Here is a 12,723-nt window from a genome sequence, read left to right on the forward strand (position 1 = left end):
ATTGCTTGAGCCTGGGAGGCCAAGGTTGCAGTGACCCAAGATCTTGACACTGCACTCCAGCTTAGGTGACAGAGTAAGACCCTATCTCAAGTAATAATAATAATGTGAAAATTTTAATGTCTATAAATTGACAACTTAGATGAAATGGACTGCTATAGTTTGAATGTGTTCCTTCCAAACTTTATGTGTTGGGAACTTAATCCCCAGTGTAACAGTGTTGGGAGTGGGGCCTTTGGGGAAGTGTTTTGGGTCATGAGAACAGAGTGGATTAATGCCAATATAAAAAGGGTTTTGCAGAAGTGAGTTCTCTCTATTCTGCTTTTCTGCCCTTCATCCATGTGAGGACACAGCATGGAAGCCCTCATCAAATGCTGGTAACTTCCCAGCCTCCAGAACTGTGAGAGAATAAATTCTGTCTTTATAAATTACCCACTCTGTTGTATTCTATTATAATAGCACAAAATGGACTATGACTGGAAAAGTTATTTGAAAGATACAAACTATCAAAACTTAAGAAGAAACAGATAACCTGAAAGGCCTTAAATTCATTTAAAGAAATTGCATTTGTAGTTTAAATCTTGTCTCAAAAAAATTCTTGTCAAGAAAACTCTTATTTCTTTATTTCCATATTTCTTCACTAGTGAATTCTAACAAATTTTTGAGGAAGAAATAATACCAATTCTACATAAATTATTTCCAAAATTTAAAGAGGATACTTCTCAATTCATTGTTTGGGGCCAAGATTGCCTTGATAAAAAATCCAAAGACATTACAAGAATAGAAAACTATAGAGCAATATTTTTTATGAACAATGAATGTAAAAATTTCTTTTCTTGTGTCAGTTTGCTGAGGATGATGTTTTCCAGATTCATCCATGTCCCTACAAACGACACAAGAACAGAAAATGAAACACCGCATATTCTCACTCATAGGTGGGTGATGAAAAATGAGAACACATGGACACAGAAAGGGGAGTACTAAACACTGGGGTCTATTGGGGGGAAAAGGGGAGGGCCAGTGGGAGGGGGAGGTGGGGAGGGATAGCCTGGGGAGAAATGCCAAATGTGGGTGAAGGGGAGAAGAAAAGCAAAGCACACTGCCATGTGTGTACCTACGCAACTGTCTTGCATGCTCTGCTCATGTACCCCAAAACCTAAAATCCAATAAAAAATTTAAAAAAAAAGTTCTTAACATTTTGGCAAATCAGATCCAGCAACATATAATTGGTAGTAAATATAGAGGGCAAACAAACATGATAGAACACAAGGATGTAATTAGCAGAATCAGGACCATGGACAAGGGATCTAATTTCTTCCACAAAAAAAAAATCAGAAGGAGAAGAGTTAAAGCAATGAAGCAGAATCTATATATTAAAAGAGACTTAAGAGACATTTCAACCACTTGCAGTTTGTGGGCTGTATTTGTATTTTGATTCCAACAAACAAATTATAGAAATAAAAATAGTCCAGGCATGGTTGCTGGCGGGGTGTGGTGGTGGCTCAGGTCTGTAACCCTAGCATTTTGGGAGGCTGAGGCAGGTGGATCACCTGAAGTCAGGAGTTTGAGAAAACAAAAATAAATGTATAAGCCAATCAAGGGAATTTAAGCACTGATAGGATATTCAATGATATTAAGAAACTTATTCACTTTCTAACTCTGTCATTTTAAAAGTATGTGTATATTTAGATGCATACTGAAATATTTAATGGTATAACTCTCTGATATCTGGAATTTACTTCAAAATGAGGAGGTAAATAGTGTGGGGGTATAGAAGAAACAAGATTATTCAAAAATATTGTTGAGGTTGGGTGACAGGTACATGGAGGTATGTTATTTGAAATTTTCCCTAGTAAAAAGATATTTAAAAACAGAATCTTCCAAAAGTACTTTAAAATACCTTACTAATAAAGTAAAAACACAAGACAGAATCATGTGTAAATAAACATGTAGAAATGCTTTTGATTTAACATATGCACATGAATATATTATAATCAAAATGTTAAATTTTATTTATACCTTGAAAATGTGTTACTATGTTTGCAAAAATGAATTAATATTCTTATATAAAATGTGTTATCCTATTAAATATTACTGATAGTTACTACTCAACCAAACACAATAATTACATTTCTATCTGCCTCAATAATGCATCTGAAAGAAACTCCTATAAAAGTGAAATTTTTCCTCTTCTGTGCTATCTGCTGAGGGGTCCATATGGCGTTGTTCTGGATTCCCGTCGTAACTTAAAGGGAAACTTTCACAATGTCCAGAGCCCTTGATGTCCTGCAAATGAAGAAGGAGGATGTCCTTAAGTTCCTGGCAGCAGAAACCAATTTAGGTGGCACCAACCTTGACTTCCAGATGGAATAGTACAACTATAAAAGGAAAAGTGATGGCATCTACATCATAAATCTGAAGAGGACCTGGGAGAAGTTTCTCCTGGCAGCTCGTGCCATTGTTGCCATTGAAAGCCCTGCTGATGTCAGTGCTATATTCTCCAGGAATACTGGCCAGAGGGCTGTGCTGAAGTTCTCTGCTGCTACTGAAGCCACTCCAATTGCTGGCTGCTTCACTCCTGGAACCTTCACTAACCAGATCCAGGCAGCCTTCTGGGAGCCACGGCTGCTTGTGGTTACTGACACCAGGGCTGACCACCAGCCTCTCATGGAGGCATCCTATGTTAACCTACCTACGATTGCTCTGTGTAATGCAGATTCTCCTCTGTGCTATGTGGACATTGCCATCCCATGCAACAACAAGGGAGCTCACTTAGTGGGATTGATGTGGTGGATGATAGCTTGGGAAGCTCTGCACCTGTGTGACACCATTTCCTGTGAACACCCGTGGGAGGTCATGCCTGATCTCTACTTCTACAGAGATCCTGAAGAGATTGAAAAAGAAGAGCAGGCAGCTGCTGAAAAGGCTGTGACCAAGGAGGAATTTCAGGTTGAATGGACTGCTGCAGCTCCTGAGTTTACTGCTACTCAACCTGAAGTTGCAGACTGGTCTGAAGGCATGCAGGTGCCCTCTGTGTCTATCCAGCAGTTCCCTACTGAAGACTGGAGCACTCAGCCTGCCACGGAAGACTGGTCTGCAGCTCCCACTGCTCAGGCCACTGAACGGGTAGGAGCAACCACTGAAATGGTCTTAAGCTGTTCTTGCACAAGCTCTTAAGCAACATGAAAATAAGATTGACAGAAAATAAACATCAAGTTTCTAAAAAAAAAAAAAGATGAAATTTTAGACTGGGCACAATGGCTGTAAATAAATGCCTGTAATCCCAACACTTTGGGAGGCTGAAGCAGGAAGACAACTTGAGCCCAGAAATTTGAGACAAGCCTGGGCAACATAGTGGGACCCCATCTCTAAAAAAAATTATAAAATTAGCTAGACATGGTGGCATACATCTGTAATCCCAGCTACGCTACTCAGGAGGCTGAAGTGGGAAGATCTTTTGAGCCTAGGAGGTCAAGGCTACACTGAACCACAATCATGCCATTGCACTCCAGCCTGGGTGACAGAATGAGACACTGTCTCAAAAAAATTTAAATAAATGAACTGAAATTTTAGTCACGATTTCAAAAATGTCTTCAGTATCTGCATCTTTTTCACCATTTAAAATATTTCTAAATGTTCTGAAAGTTAATTCCTATCTGTGACAGATTTCAATTAAGAAAAAGAAAAGAGCTTTCTTGGGGAAGGGAGGCAATTAATAGGGTTATAGCAACTCTCTGTGGATGGTATTATGAAAAGTCCTCATATAATAGGTGAGTTTGGCCATCTCTGGCGATTAGCTAACCTAGATGATGAACTATAAAGCTCAAAGAATTCAGGAACACAAGTAAGAAAGGGGAATTAACCCTGACAGAGCAGCATTACTCAGTGCCAGGCCTGTTACACGCATCACCTCATTCAGTACTTACCACCAGCCAGACTCAGTAATTGTTATCCCACGTTCTACGAGAGAAAACTGAATCACCAAGAAGTAAAGTAACTAGCCCATCACAACAACTTAGAGATAGATAAAAAAATTGATTCCAACCTCCACTAAAGGCCATGCCACCTCCATTTCATTCAAATTAAGAAGATATAAATACTCAGAATGATTATAAATAAGCTGTTTGAAATTGCAGACTATTCACATATGCAGTCTTTTTTTTTTCTTTAAAGAAGGACAGTAATAAGAGGAATTTTAAAACAGGAGCCAGAGCGGCCAAGGCAGGCAGACACTTGAGGCTAGGAGTTCCAGACCAGCCTGAACACAGCAAAACCCCATCTCTACAAAAAATAAAACATTAGCTGGCAATGGTGGCATGCTCCTGTAGCCCTAGCTACTGAGGAGGCTGAGACAGGAGGATCACTGGAGCCCAAGAGGTTGAACCTGCAGTGAGCCATAATTGTGCCACTGCAATCCAGCCCATGCTACGGAGGTGTAAACCCTGTCTCAGAAATAAAATAAAATAATTTTTTAAATACAGGAGCCAAAGAGCAAGGCTGGATCCAAGGTCTCTAGTGTCATCCAGGTACACACCTAGTTCCTCTCATCAGGTGTGTCCTCCAACTGCAGGAAAGGCACCAGGCCGTCACAGCCCAGTCCTGAGATTGTTCCACTCATAGCCCATTTGGCGGTATGGTCATTTTTACAATATTGATTCGACCCATCCATGAGATTGATGTGCTTCCATTTGTTTGTGTCATCTATGATTTTTTAGCAGTGTTCTGTAGTTTTCCTTGCAGAGTTCTTTTGACTCCTTGTTATATATATTCCTAAGTATTTTATTTTTTATTTTTTGCAGCTATTGTAAGGAGTTGAGTTCTTGATTTGATTCTCTGCTTACTCGCTGTTGATGTATGGAAGAGTTACTGATTTGTGTACATTAATCTTGTATTTGGAAACTTTGCTGAATTCTATCAGTTCTGGGAGATTTCTGGGGGAGTACTTAGGGTTTTCAAAGGTAGATGATCATATTGTCGGCAAACAATGAAGGATTTTCCATGTAGACAATCATATTGTCAGCAAATAGTGACAATTTGACTTCCTCTTTACCAGTTAGGATGCTCTTTATTTCTTTCTCTTGTCTTATTGCTCTGGCTAGGACTTCCAGTACTGTGTGGAAGAGGAGTGGTGAAAGTGGGCATCCTTGTTTTGTTGCAGTTCTTGGAAGGAATGCTTTAACTTTTCCCCATTCAGTATTATGTTGGCTGTGGGTTTGCCATAGATGGCTTTTACTACATTAAGGTATGTCCTTTGTATGCTGATTTTGCTGACAATTTTAATCATAAAGCAATGCTGGATTCTGCCAAGTGCTTTTTCTGTATCTATTGAAATGACCCTGTGATTTTTAATTCTGTTTATGTAGTGTGTCACATTTATTGTCTTGCATATGTTAAACCATTCCTGCATCCCTGGTATGAAACCCACTTGATCATGGTGGATTATCTTTTTGATATGTTGCTGGATTCGGTTAGCAAGCATTTTGTTAAGGATTTTAGTATCTGTATTCATGAAGGATATTGGTCTGTAGTTTTCTTTTTTGGTTATGTCCTTTCCTGGTTTTGGTCTTAGAGTGATGCTGGCTTCATAGAATTAATTAGGGAGGATATCTTCTTTCTCTATCCGTGGAATAGTGTTAAAAGATTTGGTACTAATTCTTTGAATGTCTGGTAGAATTCTGCTGTGAATCCATGTTGTCCTGGACTTTTTTTTGTTGGTAATTTTTAAATTATCATTTCAATCTTGCTGCTTGTTATTGGCCTGTTCAGGGTATCTAATTCTTCCTGATTTAAGCTAGGAGGGCTGTATTTTTTCCAGGAGTTTAATCAATCTCTCCTAGGTTTTCTAGTTTATGCACTCACAGCCCTGACTGGGTTACAGATTCATTAGACACTTCTGAGTAGCCTAGAACTTGCAACGTAGACAGATCTAGAAGGAGAGAACGCCCTGACCAGCAGGTGGGAGTAGGCCAGTTTCCTTGGAGTTACATTTCTTACTATAAACTAGTAAATTAGCATTCTGATTTATGCTTCAGTCTCTTTTTAGTTTAATTACAGTGGATCCATCCCAAAGAAACCACTTGGCACAGAGAACCTTAACAAAATGGAGCCTTTCTGCCTATAAAGCTGAATGCTGGCTCCTGGTTCTCTCTAATCCTCCTCATTGGTCTCCACCCTCCTGACCAGTTGTAGAGACAGGAAGGGCAATTCTAAACACTGGACTGCTGGCATGACCACAACCTGACCTTCTACCAGAGGAGACCAAGCACCCCCATTTCTCTTCTAATCTGCCTTCCTCTCCTATACTTTAGCTTTTTCCCTGTTAGATGAAAGTGGTGTCCATTAAAACCTATTTGTTGAATAAAACATTGTGGGGGATATAAATGAATTTAGAAGTTAATTCTGATAACTTAAAAGTTATGTGTTTCAGCATAGTGGGAAATAATGGGCATCTATACAATAATATTCAAGGTATCTGAGAGTGTGTGGTATATAATCTCCTCATAAATATTATATAAAGTTGCTATATAAATCTCTTGTAAAGGGGAGATTATTTTTGGCTGAAGTGATCTGGGAAGCTTCATGTAGAAGATGGCATTCAAGCTGGTGCTTGAAGCTGAGAGAGGATTTTAATATGTGGAGTTGGAAGAGGGAGTGATCCAAGATGCAGGAATCAACATGCAGAAACTGCTGGCATCTTTGTGTAATGATAACACGCAGAAATAACAGAAGGATTCCTGAAATATTTATTTTACTCTGGGAGCATTTTATTTTGTATATATTTGATCTTAATTAACTGAGTTTTAGATTTTATTTTGTCTTTGCATGGAAACTAGAGTTGTGGATATCTCCTCATGATATGTTTTTATGTGTCACGTGGACATGAACTATGGAGATGGGTCTTCAGAACCTGACCATATGTGTTTCTAGGTATAAATGTCTGTGTGGGTGCATTTCTCTACACAGATTTTTTGGTCTTTGTGGGTGGGCGCACATGCAGTCCTAAGGGTTGAGAAGGAAAGAGAGGAAGGATTAGAGGGGAGAAACAGTGAGGGGGGAAAGGAAGTGAGAAATTGTAGAGGGTGTTGGGGCTGTTAATGGAAAAAATAGACTCTGTAAAATATTTTAAAGAGGTTTATTCTGAGCCAATATGAGTGACCATGGCCTGGTTAACACCGTCTCAAGAGGTCCTGAGAAACTGTGCCCGCCTCAGTTGGATTACAATTTGGTTCTATACATTTTAGGGAGGCAGAATTTACAGGCAAAGTCATAAATCAATACATGAAAGGTATACATTGGTTCAGCCCAAAATGGCAGGATATCTTGAAGCAGCTCTTACAGGTTATGCATGGATTGAGATATTCTTTAATTTACAAGTGATTAAAGGAGTAAAGCTTTGTCTAAAAATTTGGAGTCAGCAGAAAGGAATGTCAAGTAATCTTAAATTTCCCTGTGCTTTGACATGTTGCTTCCTTCATGGTCCTTTGACATGGTAAGACCTTAAAAGCTGCTTCAGAATTAAGATCCCTAACCCTAATCCCTAACTTTGTCTTGGTTCCCTCTCATATATAGTGAGAAATGTCACTATGTTGCTCAGGCTGCTCAAACTCCTGACCTCAAGGGATCTTCCCTCCTTGGCCTCCCAAAGGGCTAGGCTACAGGCATGAGCCACCTTGCTGGCCCACATTTTTCATCTGTTCTTCTGAGGGTAGCCCCAAGAAATCACCTGGGGAACTTTATTTGCATAGGACAACCTGTGTTCCCATGTAGCTCTACTGCTCCCCTTCCCTTAACATAGGTCTCCCAACTCCTGGGTCCATTCATTCTCCCTAATGACTTACTGCCCCTTAAAGGAATTGTTGACATTTCTTATCGCCCACTCTCCATGAAAAAGGATATGTTAGCTTCTGTACTACACTGGGTTATTCAGTAATAATCACTCTGATTATGGATAATCCCCTCCCCCATACAGATGAATAAATTTGTATGCCTTTTCACCTATTAATCTGCTTTTTGTCAGTTGATTTTCATAGATCCTTCTAAAGGTGAAGGGAAGTTTCCCCTTTGCCATGTACAAGGGGAACCTCTGCTCTTAAGACCAAGTGTGGTTTCATATTGTTAGTATCTTACATAGTAGATAATTGATTGTCCCATAGATCTCAGATGTTCCTTTCTTATAATACAACATTTATCCATAAAAGGCTAGTGCTTCAAAATGCCATCTTTTCTTTCATCCATTGCACTCTCTTTTCATTGGTTCAGTCTTTCATTGAATTTAATCCTCCTTTTGAATTGCCTTCATTTAGTTTAGTTTTTTTCCCCTTTTCCTTATCCTTCCAGTTTGATTTCTTTCTTCACTGTAGTTTTCACCTTATGTAAGTTTTCTCTTCTAACTTATGGAACTAATACCATACCTCAGAAACAAATGTTTTTTAATTGAGGAAGGGGCACTTCTTGTTGTAAGAGTATTTTTTAGGCTCCATTTTTGGCTTTTGTCTTCACTGTCACTGCCACAGTCAATTCATTCATTGATCTTACAGATTTAAATTTGATACCTTTGTTTATGTGAAAGGCATGACAGAAACAAAAAAAATCCCTCAGGGAGTATCTTTCTAGTAGGAGAGAGAAAGTAAACAAATAGCAAAATATGTAGTATGTTAGATGGTGATAAGTGCAATGGAGAAAAATAAAGCAGAACTGAGTCAAGAGTATGCACAAGATTTGTAATTTTAAATAGGTGGCAAGGGGAGGTCTGAGAAGATGATCTTGGAACAAAGACCAGTAGGAGATGAGGGAGCAAATCATGTGTGTCTCTGGGAAAAGGGAACAGGAAACATCGATAGGGAGAACACAGGTAAAGATCCAATAAGAGTCCCTCAAGCCAGTACACAGCAGGTTGAGAACTTCAGAAAGCCTCCATAGTATGGTATCCTTTGAACAGACTTTGTCTCCGGTCACTATCTCAAAACCTTATAAGGATTTCTTCCTCAATCTCATTTTATCGTACCTCATCATTTTTTTCTTTTTTAAAAGATGGAGGCTCACTATATTGACTAGGCTGGTCTCAAACTCCTAGGCTCAAGCTTTCTAAACAGCTGGGACTGCAAGAGCACACCACTGTTCCTGGCTCTTTCCTTATCTTTGTGTCTTTGGGGACTAAATTGGTTTAGTTACGTCTCCCCAACTTGGGAGGTTTAACCAACCCGTCATCAATGACAGCCTGGCCATTGGCCAAGCTCTGGACAAGCACCAGCCTATGGACCATTGACATTCCATGTGTTCTTCTTCATTCAAAACTGAGCCTCATCTAGGCCAAATGCTCAATTCCTGTGTGGTTTCTCACTATCACATGAACTTGTATGCTTCTCTCTGTGTCACAATTTACTGGGGACAATTTGCAAGACAGCAGACACTTAGGTGAACTTTTTACAGAGACTACTTTGTTTTTCTTTGAGAAGTACCTTAGAACATAAAGAGAAGAAATCCTTTTAAGGAGATTTTTCATCTTGCCTGATTAAGATGGAGTGATTATTTTGTTTCTTGTAGAAGACACCCCTCCTTCATTTCTGTACTTCAGGAGTTAATAAATGCTGGCTTTTAAATTGTATCATTTATAAAATTGTGAAATGTCAGAGCTACTGTTTCAACCAGTTATAATAACTATCTGTTGTATATCTATATGTGAAAATGGGTTTTTCTGCATCTAAGCTTTCTCTCCTCTCCTTGCAGAAGGAATCTTAATAGCCTTCTATAGTATTATTTGTCTGAAGCCAGTTTTGCCTTTTTTTTACACCACTATTCCAATGAGGATCTTCTCTGTTTTGTTCTGTTCCATTCCCTCCTTTTTTCCCCTCTTGAAAAACATTGAAAATTAACTGAGAAATAAGTCATACTGTTGTTATGTGTACACTCCAGGAATAAATAATCCAAATAAGCAGCCAAAAATGTCTAAAAGATCTTGAAAATGGCTAAGAGAGTAGATTTTAAGTGTTCTCTCTACATACACACAAAATAAGTATGTGAGGTAATACAAATGTTAATTAGCTCAAATTAGCCATTTCATAATGTGTATTTCAAAACAACATACGCGATAAATATATATAATTTCTATTTGTCAATTAAAATAAGTAAATAAATGTTTTTACAGTCTAAAAGAGGGGGAGGACTCAAGATGGTGCTGTGAGAACAACCCAGGATTGGAGCTCTCGTTGAATCCACAAAGAGACTTACATTTGGCAGGCATCATCCTGGGACAAAGACAGCAGAAAAAGAAACGGGTAGCATCCCTCACTGTGCCACAGCTGCTAGAGGTGCACCCCAGACAAGCAGGGCCTGGAGTGGACCTCAGCAGTCGTACAGCGAAGGGGCTAGGCTGGTAGAAGGAAAACCAAGTAACAGAAATACTTCATCATCAACAATCTGGGTGTCCACTCAGAGACCCAATCGAAAAGTCAGCAACTACGCAGACGACAAGCGGATAAACCCACAAAGATGGGAAGAAACCAGCGAAAAAAGGAGGAAAACACCCAAAACCAGAACACCTCGCCTCCTAGAAAGGACCAAAACTCCTCACCAGCAAGGGAACAAAGCTGGATGGAGAATGACTGTGACGAAATGATGGAATTAGACTTCAGAAGGTGGATAATGAGAAATTTTTGTGAGCTAAAAGAACACGTATTAAATCAATGCAAAGAAACTAAGGAACTTAAAAAAAGATATGAGGAAATGATAACAAGAATGGATAACTTAGAGAGGAATATGAATGAATTAAAGGAGCCGAAAAACACAATACGAGAACGTCGCGAAGCATGCACAAGTTTCAATACCCAAATTGACCAAGCAGAAGAAAGAATATCTGAAGTCGAAGACCAACTCAATGAAATTAAATGAGAAACCAAGATTAGAGAAAAAAGCGCAAAAAGGAATGAACAAAGTCTCCAAGAAATGTGGGACTATGTGAAAAGACCTAACCTACATTTGATAGGTGTACCAGAAGGGGACGAAGAGAATGAATCCAAGCTGGAAAATACTCTTCAGGACATCATCCAGGAAAACTTCCCCCACCTAGCAAGACAGGCCAACACTCAAATGCAGGAAATACAGAGAACACCACAAAGATATTCTGCAAGAAGAGCAACCCCAAGGCACATAATCATCAGATTCAACAAGGTTGAAATAAAGGAGAAAATACTAAGGGCAGCCAGAGAGAAAAGTCGAGTCACCCAAAAAGGGAAGCCCATCAGACTCACAGCAGATCTCTCGGCAGAAACACTACAAGCCAGAAGAGAGTGGGGGCCAATATTCAACATTCCTAAAGAAAAGAACTTTCAACCCAGAATTTCATATCCAGCCAAACTGAGCTTCAGAAGTGAAGGAAAAATAAAATTCTTTGCGAACAAGCAACTACTCAGAGATTTTGTCACCACCAGGCCTGCTTTACAAGAGCTCCTAAAAGAGGCACTACACATAGAAAGGATCAAACAGTACCAGCCATTCCAAAATCACACTAAATGCTAAAGAGCATCAACAGAATGAAGAATCTACAACAACTAACAGGCAAAACAGCCACTTAGCATCAAAATGGCAGTATTAAATTCACACATAACAATATTAACCCTAAATGTAAATGGACTAAATGCACCAATCAAAAGACACAGACTGGAAATTGGATAAAAATCCAAAACCCATCAGTGTGCTGTATCCAGGAAACCCATCTCACATGCAAGGATACACAAAGGCCCAAAATAAAGGGATGGAGGAAGATTTACCAAGCAAATGGAGAGCAAAAAAAAGCAGGAGTTGCAATACTCATCTCTGATAAAATAGACTTTAAAGCAACAAAGATCAAAAGAGACAAAGAAGGCCATTACATAATGGTAAAAGGATCGATAAAACAAGAAGAGCTAATGATCCTAAACATATATGGACACAATGCAGGAGCACCCAGATATATAAGGCAAGTTCTTAATGACTTACAAAGAGACTTAGACTCCCACACAATAATAGTGGGAGACTTTAACACTCCACTGTCAATATTAGACAGATCAACCAGACAGAAAATCAACAAGGATATCCAGGGCTTAAACTCAGACCTGGAGCAAGCAAACCTGATAGACATTTACAGAACGCTCCACCCCAAATCCACAGAATATACATTCTTCTCAGCACCACATCACACCTACTCTAAAATTGACCACATAATTGGAAGTAAAGCACTGCTCAACAAATGCAAAACAACTGAAATCATAACAAACAGCCTCTCAGACCATAGTGCAATCAAGTTAGAACTCAGAATACAGAAACCAACCCAGAACCGCACAGCTTCATGGAAACTGAACAACTGGCTCTTGAATGTTGACTGGGTAAACAATGAAATGAAGTCAGAAATAAAGAAGTTCTTCGAAACCAATGAGAACGAAGACACAACATGCCAGAACCTCTGGGACACATTTAAAGCAGTCTCTAGAGGAAACTATATAGCAATAAGTGCCCATATGAGGAGAATGGAGAGATCCAAAATTGACAGCATATCGTCAAAATTGAAAGAGCTAGAGGAGAAAGATCAAAAAAACTAAAAACTCAGCAGAAGACAAGAAATAACTAAGATCAGAGCTGAACTGAAGGAGATTGAGACATGAAAAACCCTTCAAAAAATCAATAAATCCAAGAGCTGGTTTTTTGAAAAGATCAACAAAATAGACAGACCACTAGCCAGATTGATTAAAAATA

The 12,723-nt window shown here is 39.1% G+C and overlaps 1 pseudogene; it reads left to right on the forward strand.

Annotated features, from left to right (window-relative positions):
• Nucleotides 1–2,062: 2,062 nt before the first annotated feature.
• On the forward strand, nucleotides 2,063–12,027 carry LOC118151346 (small ribosomal subunit protein uS2 pseudogene; annotated as a pseudogene).
• Nucleotides 12,028–12,723: the final 696 nt, after the last annotated feature.

The sequence above is a fragment of the Callithrix jacchus genome, chromosome 1, assembly GCF_049354715.1.
Source record: "Callithrix jacchus isolate 240 chromosome 1, calJac240_pri, whole genome shotgun sequence".
In the NCBI taxonomy this organism is placed as follows: Eukaryota; Metazoa; Chordata; class Mammalia; order Primates; family Cebidae; genus Callithrix; species Callithrix jacchus.